Here is a 12232-nt window from a genome sequence, read left to right as displayed (position 1 = left end):
ATAAATTTGACAAGTTTGACTGTGCCAATAGCAATATCTTTTTGTACCTCTTCTACCATTTTGGCAATGAGCTCTTTGTCTTTCAGCTTGCTCAAATACTTCGATGCATCTACTCCAGATGTTTATATCTTTGTTAGGAGTTCATCTAGTTGGATGTGGATGGCTGCATCTATTGATACTGTAGCTTCAGGTAGCATATCTATTAGGAGTGCTTTTACCTTCTGAAGTACATTATTTTTCTTTTGAATGGCCATCTGCTTCTCTTGTTCGGCCTTTGCTTTGCACAGTTCACCGAAATCAATGAGTGCTTGCCCTTTCAATTTTGATATATCAACATTGGGCAACACTATTGGTTTTGACAAATCTCAATTTTAAAACTATGCTTCTTCACTTTCTTTTCTTTACCTTTCACCTATGGAACTAAGACAATTGCTTGTGAGGCTTGATTACCCTTGGTAGGTTTCTCGGTAGAGGCAACACTTTGATCAGTTCTTTTAGTCTCTGTAGAATCCTTCAGTGTCTCAGTACTTGGTGACTCAGTTGCAACATTCTCAATGCCAGAAGGTGCTTGAGATGTCTGCTCTTGAGTAGTACCTTCTCCTGTTGTAGATTTGTGACCTTTAGTGCCTTGATTTGTATCCTGAGGAGTTTCAGTTGAGACAGGTTGCTTGACTGGTGGATAAGGCTGAACTTGTTCTAAAATGGATTCACTAGATACAAGTTTTGCATGTGTAGTGCCTTCTATCATTTCTTGCTCTGGGGCTTCTGTATCCATGACATCTTCATCTATTTGAATGGTGTCAGCAGGGTCTTGTTCGGTAGCATCAGGACCTTGCTTAGTGACATCAGGATCGTGCTCGGTGACATCAACAATTTCAACTGTAGCTTGCTCACCGGCATCCTTGATTTTGAAGATTTCCTACCACTTTGCTTTTGTCTCATTTTCTACGTCAATATATAGCCCATTCATCAGTTTTAAGGCTCTCTATTTGACAAGAAACTTTGAATTGTAGGTTGTCAGATGTTCCTTTATTTCAGCTACTGACATATCAAGAAAGAGATGGACTAGACTTCTTTCTCTGATTTGTTTCTCTAGGTCCATTGCATACTTCCACCTATTATCAATATGCAGATATAGTTCATTTGGAAGTGACTTAGCAAGTTCTAATGGAGCTAACCGGAACTTTAGAAGTGTGCAGATGATAGCTTCTTCAATTTGTCTCTTTTCATCATTGTTCCTGGTTTCATACTTAACATATCTAAATCCTCCAAATCCACCATATTCTTTTAGATTAGCACAGAAGTTTTCAACACTATGTACATTTACCTTCTTGCTCTTAACAATCTAGAATTTGCTTGCATCCTCTGATTCGGTATCACTAGACTCTTTTGCCAAAATGCGTCTCTGAGTAGATTTCTTGTATGTCTTTGTTACCTTGGGAACAATAACACTCTTTGTCTTCTTACTCAGTGAGGCTGCAGATGCTCTAGTGTTAGGTCACTTTACTGGAGGTGGAGTCGGTGAGACTTTTGATGTGTCTTGTTTCTTTCTCTTTAACACTTTACCCTTAGGCAATTCAGTGCTCAGTGTTATAGCTATCTCTTGGGCTTTAGATTCCTCTTCGGTAATGGCAATGGTGCCTTTGACAGGTGTAGAGGAGGAGTCTTCTCTGAATTTCTTAGACAATGCCTTAATCATCTTTGTTGCCTTTCTTGTAGCTTTGGGTACTACAATATTCATCTTTACCTTTTCCTTTACTTCCTCATAGGTACCATACCTTATCTCGGTAGCATGTCTAGGCAATGTAAGAAATGCATCAATTTGTTGTTTTGTGATGTCAAAATCAATCTCGTAGCCCATTGGTGACAAAGATTGAGTCCTTCGTTCCACAGCATTCACATAACAGTAATCGGTGTCAACTTCAAAACATATATCATTTTTGTATTTCTCTACTAGCTGGGGTGGTATCCTATATCTGTTATGCATCTTCTCTTGAAATTTACTGAAGTAATCATCCTTGATATCATTGAAATTATCTCCTAACTTCTTAATGAAGTCATTAATCTAATGGGTGATTGGTTGGTGTAGCTCCCAAACAACTTTACTGACTGATGGAAAGAATTTTTCAAAGTAGAAAAACATGCATACCAGTAGTGATCCAAAATTTAGAGTATTAGCCGAGTTATTCTTCTTCGGCTTCCTAATGGTGTTCAGATTTTCTAATAGGTTCTTCAGCAATACCTCGCATAGGTCAATTTTCATTCCCTTTTTCACAATTTTGTAAGCTAAGTCAACTACTGCATAGGGTACACTATTTTCCCTTGCCGATTGGAAGAAACAGTAACCAATTACTCTAATAGAAAACTTAAGTTCTGCATCAGTGACATTGTTCAGTTTCAGTCCTCTATAATTAGATTCTACTCCGGTTAAACTGATCAATTCCTTCTGTGATATCATCTTCTTGGCTTGGGCATGATCATAGATAGGGTAACCGGTAATCAAATGAATGATTTCCTTGGTAATATTGAATGGTTTCTCTTCTAGCCACATGAAATCATCATGAACTCTGCTCAGAACAAACTTGACCCACTGGGGCTTGAACACACGAGGATAGGTTAGGGCTTCAGTTAATCCCTTGACTTTGATGTGCTCATACTTGCTGTTCAATACACCATTGGTACATAGCTCCTCATAGGTGTCTCTGATTTCAACATGACCGAGTTCTTCAACACGACATTTGGTGAAGAATCTCACATCTTCGACTAACAACACTCTGCCCAAGATGAGTGAAAAGGCGGTTTTGTCATCCAGTTCAGAAGCGACTTTGGGAGTCAAAGAGTATTTCAGTGAGGGCTTCTCTATATTCTTGACAACTATGGGATCTTGGGCGCCATTTGAATATTTCAAAAAAAAATAACAAAAAGTCCTTAGGGTTTCAGGATTTCAAATGACAGACGCTTTATACTTAGCAGATAATGGGAACTAGATAAGCTCGGTAAACCAGCTTAACAATGTGTTGAGATTTGATGTAAATACCTTGAATTTGCTTGTAGGAGGTTTGATCGCCTTTGAATCGCTTTCTCTGCTTTCTCGGAAACTTTGGTAAGTGTAAATGACCACGAAAATGCTTTTAAGTACATAAAATACCTTATCGGGCTCCATGCGGGTTAGGTCAAAAACATTAAATGCACTCGGTTCACCTTTAACCAATTTACTCTCCTTTTTCTATTTTAACCAAGTAACCAAACTTCCTTCATTTACCGACTTGACAGACTTCCTGTATTCACCGACTTGATAGGCTTCCTATAAAGTGCTTCAAAGACTTTGATAGAATTTCAAACTTACTATTACATCTCAACTATTCAGATTTTGAATTTAGTACATAATAGAATAGGAACTGTTAAGATTTTAACCTTTAGAGAATGCAGTCCCTTCATACCTTTACCGATTAATTTGGAATAGGTGCACCTAACTCGGTAGGTAAGGTGCTTTCTTCATTTGACACAATTTCCTTCTTTTTCCAAATCATCTTTAATTTTTCTTTTATTTCCTCAGTGTCTTTTCTAGGTTGATCTCTACAATCTCCAGCTAAGTGTCCCACTTTGTGACAATGAAAACATGCCATACCAGGATTTCTCCATGATCTTCGGTTGTTCATTCCAAACCTTATAAAATAACTAGCACTAATATGTCCATATCTTCCACAACATTCAGACCATATCCTTGTATTGTAATCCCATGGTACTGCAGAATATTGTTGGTAAGGATCTGTGTGAGTTCGGTAACCTCTAGCATTTGCTTGGTGTGCATACCACATAAAGTTTTTTTGCTTAAACCAGCACTTCTCGATACTATGTCCATATCTATTGCAGTTTTTACAAAACCCTTTGAATTTTGCCTTCTGATAATTGTTAACAGACTTTTTCCTACATTGATTAGATGTGTGACCATATTTATTGCAATTGTAACAATAACCATTGGACTTAGTAACATTTGGTTGCTTACCTTTTTTGATTTGACATATGTTGGCAATGCGACCTTGATTTCCACAGTAGTTGCAAATAGGCTTCTTTCTTTTGATGTTATTTCTGTTTCTAGCTTGCTTTGATGATTCTCCTCTTTCAGTAGTATGAATTCCTTTCTCGGTAGAGTTTTTTCCTTTGTAACTGAGTCCTGCATCTTTGTTGGGTCTTCTTGTATTCAGTTGCTCATCCAACATCTTTGATGCTTCATAACTCTTCTTCAATGTTTCTTTGGATTTCTTCTTTGTTTCAAGTTCATTGGTCAACCTTTATACTTCAAGTTTCAATACTTGATTATCATCATTCTTCAGAATTGCTTCATGATGTGCATAACCTAGTTGATCTGATAGGTTTTGTTGAATTCTAGTCAACCTTGTGATTTTATCATTCTTATCAGATACTAAGACTTCAATTTGTTGTTTCTCTCTTTCTAGATCTCTTACTTTATCCTCAGCTGTTCTTAATGCATCTAGATTTTCAGTCATCTGTGTGCTGAAATGTTCATGTTCTCTTTTCATTGCTTTTAGTTGATCAGCTAGTGCTTTGTTCTTTTCTTTCAATACTCCAATCATTTCTTCAGTTTCTTCAGATATACTATTCTCAAATGATGTCTCAATTTGTTCCACTAACTCTTAAGAGTCCTGCAAATCATCAGATAATCTTCTTCTTACTTTCAGAGATTTTTGCATGTGCCTTTGCATGTCTGCAATCACTTGATTAGCATGATCCAGCTCTTCTTGCAAATACACAATCCTTCGAGATTGTTTATAGCATTCCATTGATAAGATCTTTCTCTTTAGGCAGTTAAACCCTTTTCCAAGATATGAGCTTTGATACCAATTGTTAGGCCCAATATGAAAAGCTAATGTACTGAGAGGGGAGGGGTGAATCAGTACTTCAAAACATTTCTTCAACAATATCTTTACTGTTATGCATAAACTGAATAGTGCAGTAACAAAATATAAAACCAAAACAAATAGATAACAATCATACATGATTCACTCCATAACACATATATTTTGGTTATGCAGAAACTCTTGGTTAGAGAGAAAAACTGCGGTGGAGATGGCACCCACAACTTCACTACTGCAATAATAAAGAGTGCTCGATTAGAGCTACATGTTTAGCTATTTCTGATAGCTTACCCTGTTAGGAGTAATAAGATCTGTTAAATCTACCTTGCTAAAGGATTTTACAACACTTCATCTAAATGTTGCACCTAGTTAGAGGCTTTACAATTTATAGACTTGATTAGAGTCTTTTACCCTATTAAAGGTTTCTCTTTCAACTTCACAATATTACAATTAAATCATTACAAATATCTGCAACTTTACATCTGAAATGTTATAGTAGATTCTATGTGCTCAAAATAGATTACCTTGCTTATAGCATACCTCGATAACCCATATAGTAACTCGGTAAACCCTTCTGTTTACTCTGTTCTTCGACTATTCTCTAAAAACCTTCTTGGTGACCTCTGTGTCTCTATAACAGTCTTCTTTCACTCATGCACACACCTTTAACTCTTAACTCATGCTATATAAATAGATCTCTTATGATAGTGATCCAATTCATTGCTTTGATCTTACAAACACAATTTATTGAATGAATAATCATGCAAAATATTTCATTGGTTAGATAACCTCAAAATCATACACAATCTTTAAGTGCAATTTCCAATGTGATAATGGTTAGATGTGCCTCGATCTTGTAATACGTTTTCATATGCATGTCCAAGTTCAATGAATCTGGTAACACGTTTCACTCGGTGTTAATCAACTCGGTGTGTCATCTTTGTTGCTCGGTAGACATGAAATGATACTCGGTAGACAACTCGGTGTATACTACGTTCTGTGATTGCTTTCTTCTATAACCGACTAGACTGTACATACCGACTGAATATTTCAATAATAGATAACTGACTAGAGTATATCGTATAACTTTGACATAAAACTAATGGCAATCTGATAAGTAGTAACATATTTTATTACTATGAATGGCATTATACGCGGCCGAGTAACTAATTGACCATTGAAATAGATGGGTTTATTTATGGTCTTTACCTTATCCTTGATTGATCTTGCTTGTTTCTTAATGGAGTTATTAAATAGAAAATGCATGTATCATTCTAGGCACGCACCAAATTCCATCTTGTCTATCAAATTCTTTTTGCTAAGCAATTCATGCAAGGTCGGGTAGTCTTGATTGACTGAGAATTCCAGGGAAGTGTAAACTTCAAGGTTGGGTTGAAAAAGCATCTTAATCTTATTTTTGTCTTCATTCTAAAGATTGCATTGACGATATCTTGGATTGCAGATCAAACTACGCATCTCATCCTTTACTTTATATTTTTATTTACACTTAAACTTAAGGGATTAGAAAGGCCTAAGATATTGTATGGAGATATGATTGAGATATTTCTACATTTTCTGATTGAATAAAGAATTTTTCTCTTTATAGAAATCTTGTGTATATTATGATATATATAGAATAATCATTTAGAGCTAAGAATGGATTATTGGAAGAAAATAGACTTATTAAAGGAATTATGAGTTTATTCAAGAATAAAGTGTATTTCATTTTATTATTGAATTTAGAATGTTTTATGTCTTTACATTTTTGTATAAGAGCGCTAGGTTTGAAACACTAGGGCCTATGACCATTACGCTAAAGAAACATTTCCTTGATATAGGAATTGTTGAATTGCAATGGGTTCTAGAACTACTAGAGCAGGATCAAGCAATGGGAATGAAAGACTTGACCAGATTCTTGATCTTTGAAATCAGTAGAATGCTAGGATGAATGGAATTAAACAAGAAGTTCGAAGGGTTGGTGAGGTTCGAAATGAAATTCCTAGAGCTAAGGAACAACCTGATTATTGAGCTAGGATTGAAAGGGAGTTAGCCAAGGATTTGAAAAGGATAGCCCCACCTAAGTTTGATGGTAAGACCATTGGTGATGGTGCTAAATCTTGGGTAATTGAGATGGAGAAGTATTTTGAGCTTCGTAACATGTCCAATGAAACTAAATTAGTATGGTCTACTTATCAGCTTACTGGAGAAGTTGTGACATGGTGGGACAATGAGAAATCTGAGAAGAAGTTACAGCCTGGTGATATTACTTGGGAACTATCTCTACAATCATTTAAGAAGAGGTGGCTTCCTCAGTTATTCTTTGACAAGAAGATGACTGAATTCCAAAATCTGATGCAAGGTGATATGATAGTTACTCAATACTGGGAGAAGTTCACCAATCTCCTAAAGTATGTTCCACAATACCAAATGGATGACCGATTTTGCATTTGGAAGTTCATCTTGGGTTTGAGGACTCACATTGCAGTAGAAGTGGATATTCATAATCCATTGACTATGGATGAAGTCTTTGAGAAAGAAACAAAATAGGAATAGAAGTTGCAGCAACTAGCAAATTTTTGAAAGAATGTGAATACCAAACCGGGTTTTGGGAATAGGAATTTTTTAAATAATGATCATCAGAAGGGCAATCAACAGATAAGGAATCTGTAAAGAGGACCTAATACTCAAGAGAAAGGAAGAGTGAACCAGGATTGAAACAAGAAAGTGAATAGCAACACCAGCTTCACTAATCCCAATACTAGGAAAAACTTTGATAGGAATAGATCAGGTGGACACCTAGGACCTAAAGATGGATGTTACAACTGTGGGGGAAATCATTATGCTTCAAACTGTCCACAACATTCTACAACTCAAAGAGGAGGAAATCAGCAAGGAGCTTCACAACATCAGATTCATGCAGCAGTTGACAACCGCCAGGCTGATTTTCAGACTTCACCTATCCAGATGAAGGGTAAGCTTTTTGGTCAATCAATTTCTATTTTGATAGATACAAGAGCTATTGAATGCTTTATTGATCCTAAAGTAGTTTCTAGGTTATCTATTAGACCTAGTTATATGTCAAATGCATGGCTGGTTCAATATGGAAATCGAGCAGAAAAGAGGGTAGATTCATGCCTATTTTGCAATGATTTAGATCTTCCTAGTTTCCAAACTCGGGTTAATCTATATGTGGCACCACTAGGATTGTATGATGTGATCTTAGGTATCAATTGGTTAACTGAGCACAAACCTGTAGTAAACTATGAGGATAAGGTTGTTAGCTGTATAGATGATTTTGGAAATCCAGTTGAGATTCTTGGATCTCAAAAGCCTCTTGAATTGAGACATATCTTAGCTATGCAACTCAAGAAAACCCAAAGGAAGGGATGTTACATCTTTGTTGTCATTTTAAGTGACTTCGATAATGCCAAGAAAATCCCTAAGGATTATCCAATTCTCAAAGAGTTCCTGGATGTTTTTCCAGAAGACCTTACTAAGTTACCACCAAAATGGGAATTTGGTTTCTCTATAGAACTCTTACTTGGAACCGAGCCACAATCCAAGGCTCCATACAGAATGAATACCATGGAATTGTATGAGCTTAAGGCTCAATTGCAGGAGTTGCTTAGGCAAGGTTTCATAAGACCTAGTGTATCCCTGTGGGGTGCACCAGTAATCTTCGTGAAGAAGAAAGATGGTACCTTGAGATTATGTATTGACTACAAGATGCTAAACAAGGTAACCATTAAGAATAGATATCCTTATCCCAAGATAGATGAGTTATTTGATCAAATGAAAGGAGCTATGGTATTCTCTAAGATCGATCTTCAATCAGGGTACCACTAGTTGAGGATTAAGGATGAGGATATTCCTAAGACATCATTTTGAACTCGGTATGGATACTATGAGTTCATGGTCATACCTTTTGGTTTAACCAATACCCCAACAACATTCATGAACCTTATGAACAACATTTTTAGAGATTATCTAGATGATTTTGTGCTTATACTCATTGATGACATATTGATTTATTTCAAGAATGAAGAGGAAAACAAGAAGCACTTAAGGATAGTTTTGCAATGATTAAGGGATCGAAAGCTTTTTGGAAAGTTTTCAAAGTGTGCTTTCTTTTAGAAATAGGTACACTACTTAGGTCATGTTATATCTGTTGAAGGAATTTTAGTTGATCTTGTAAAGATAGAGGCAATTGTTGATTGGCCAACACCTCAAAGTGTTACAGAGGTCAGAAGTTTTATGAGTCTTGCAGGATATTACAGGAAGTATGTGGAAGGTTTTTCAAAGATAGCAGCACTTATTACTTCACTTCAGAAGAAGGGAAAGAAATTTGAGTGGATTGAGAAGTGCGAAGAAGCATTTCAGCTTTTGAAGCAGAAGTTGACAACAACACCAGCATTGACTATACTAGATCCTAATGGACACTTCATAGTGATTGCAGATGCCTCAGGTGAAGGTGTAGGAGAAATGTTAATGCAGGAAGGAAAGGTGGTTGCTTTTGAGTCTAGGAAACTAAAGCAATATGAATTGAGCTATGCACCACATGACTTGGAGCTTTTAGCTATTTTTCATGCATTACAAATGTGGAGGTATTACCTTCTAGGGAAGCCATTTGAGTTGAAGACAGACCACTTAGGACTGAAATATATCATTACACAACCTAACCTTAATGCAAGACATAGAAGGTGGCTTGAATTCCTAAGTGAGTATGATTTTGGTATTGAATATATCGAAGGAAAGGAAAATAGGGTAGCAGATGCTCTCAACTAAAGAATACATCTATCTACTATGGTTACTACAAGGTCAAACTTGAAGAAGCAAGTGTTGCAGAATCTTTCTGAAGATGAGCATTACCTAAGGGTTGAGCAAGCCTTGGGAGTAGATCCTTCAGATCACCGATTTGATTAATATGAGTTGGAACCTGATGGTATTTTGAGGTACCAAGGAAGGATGTACATTCCTGAAGGTGGAAATTTAAGGAAATTAATATTGCATGAGGTGCATAATACACCTTATTCGAGACATCCTAGAGTGACCAAGATGGTAGCTGAATTAAGATCTTTGTATTTTTGGCCTAAACTCAGGAAATAGGTGATTGAGTATGTGGCATAGTGTTTGGAATGTTAGCAAGTGAAAGCTGAGCATGTTCATCCAGCAGAACTTTTGTTTCAACATGTCATACCAGAGTATAAGTGGTAAGTAATCACTATGGATTTTATCCAAGGATTACCTATGAGCAAAAACAAGCATGATACCATCTTAGTAGTTGTGGATAAATTGACAAAAGTTGCACATTTCATACCTGGAAATCTCAAGGATGGATCATTTATTCTTGCAAAGAAATTTGTGCATGGTGTACTAGAAACTATTATTTCAGATAGGGATACTAGGATGACATCTAGGTTTTGGACAACATTGAATGCAGCTTTGGGAACCAAACTAAACTTTAGTTCAACATATCATCCTTAGACTGATGGCAAAATGGAAAGGGTTAATTAGGTTGTGGAAGATCTTCTATGAATGTACTGCATGGATCAGCAGTACAAGTGGGAGGAGTATTTGCCTTTGGTTGAGTTTGCATATAACAACTCTTTTCACGCATCTTTAGGGATGGCATCTTTTGAGGCACTCTATGGACGAAAGTGTCACACACCCATTAGTTGGGATAGAATGGAAGATAGGATCATTATTGGTCGTGACTTTCACAAGGAAATGGATGAGTAGATAAAATTGATCAGGACAAGATTGAAACAGGCAGCCAATAGATAGAAAAGCTATGCTAATAGAAACAGGACTTTCAGACAATTTGTTGTAGGAGATGAAGTCTTTTTGAAGGTCAAGCCTCATAAGAGCTCTATCTCATTTGGGAAATCATCAAAGTTGGCACCAAGATATGTGGGACCCTTTGATGTGCTGGAAGTTATTAATCCAGTGCTTATAGATTAGCTTTACCACCTGCTCTAGCTCGAATCTATAATGTCTTCCATGTTTCTTTTTTGAAACCTGATCATCCTGATGCATCTCATATTCTTGATTGGTGATCTTTATAGGTACATGATCTGGGGGTGGTGCTAGTGGAGACCATCTGAATCCTAGATCAACGTAGCATGAAGCTACGTAACAAAGATTTCATTCAGTATAAGGTCTAGTGGGACCAATATTCTGAGGATAGTGCTACATGGGAGGATGTTGAGACGATTGACCGTCATTTTTCTCATTTGCTTTCTTAGAGTAGTATTTGCTTATTACATGAGATACCTTGATACTTTGATTTTGATTTACATGTTGTGAACTTGGATAGCATGGATGCTATTATGTTTTGATTTGAGACTATGATTTATGGTTAATATTTTATGATGTTGAGATACTATGTGCTTATTGATAGATAATAAGACATCGGGACGATGTCTCTTCCAAGTGGGGAAGAATGTCACAAACCATATTTATCAATAATTATTTTATTAGGAAAATGATGTTTACTTTTCATTTATGCAATGAAATTGAAATAGAAATGAACTTTTTAGTGAAATTAGATGATAATGAAATAGGAATTCAAATGCAATGAAATGATTTACATTACTTTGCCTATGTAAATGCAATTGAATGATCATTGTTATTTTTATTATAAATTGGGATCGTCATCGCTAATGAGCTATTGAGTGCAAGTGGATACAAGAACAGGTGAACATGAATGAAAGCGAGAACATGGTTCAGGTAGAGTTGCTTTAGCTCATGGACTTCACTAAAATAGATGGAATCTCACACACCACTGCAGTATATACTTATTTATGTGTACATTGGTTGCATGATTTGATCTGGTGATTGAAATTTCATGAGTGATGGCAAAATATTATGTTTTATTTTTCTATGAGAATGTAATTTGTTAATGACTTTAAAATGAATATTGACCCTATGATTACACATTCTTTTGTGTAGATATGTGTGATTTGGTGAAACTATATATATCATTTTGTTTACAAGATATATATATATATATATATATATATATGTATTGTATATGTATATGAGTTCGAATAATAATGACTCAATCATATACATATATAGACATAGGTAATTATAATATATATATAACTATATTGGTTTACTCATAAATTTGATTACTAGACTTTTTGAAATTGTATACATCTTTACATATACATAACTTTATGTTCATATTTTCATATACTTAATCATTTGACTAAATCTTTATATATGTATATATATGTATATATATGTGTGTGTGTATATATATATACATATATATATGTATATACATACATATACATATCTATACATATATATATGTATATGTATGTATATGTATATGTATATATATGTAT

This window comes from Cryptomeria japonica, chromosome 6, assembly GCF_030272615.1.
Source record: "Cryptomeria japonica chromosome 6, Sugi_1.0, whole genome shotgun sequence".
In the NCBI taxonomy this organism is placed as follows: domain Eukaryota; kingdom Viridiplantae; phylum Streptophyta; class Pinopsida; order Cupressales; family Cupressaceae; genus Cryptomeria; species Cryptomeria japonica.
Note: the sequence above shows the minus strand (reverse complement) of the source record.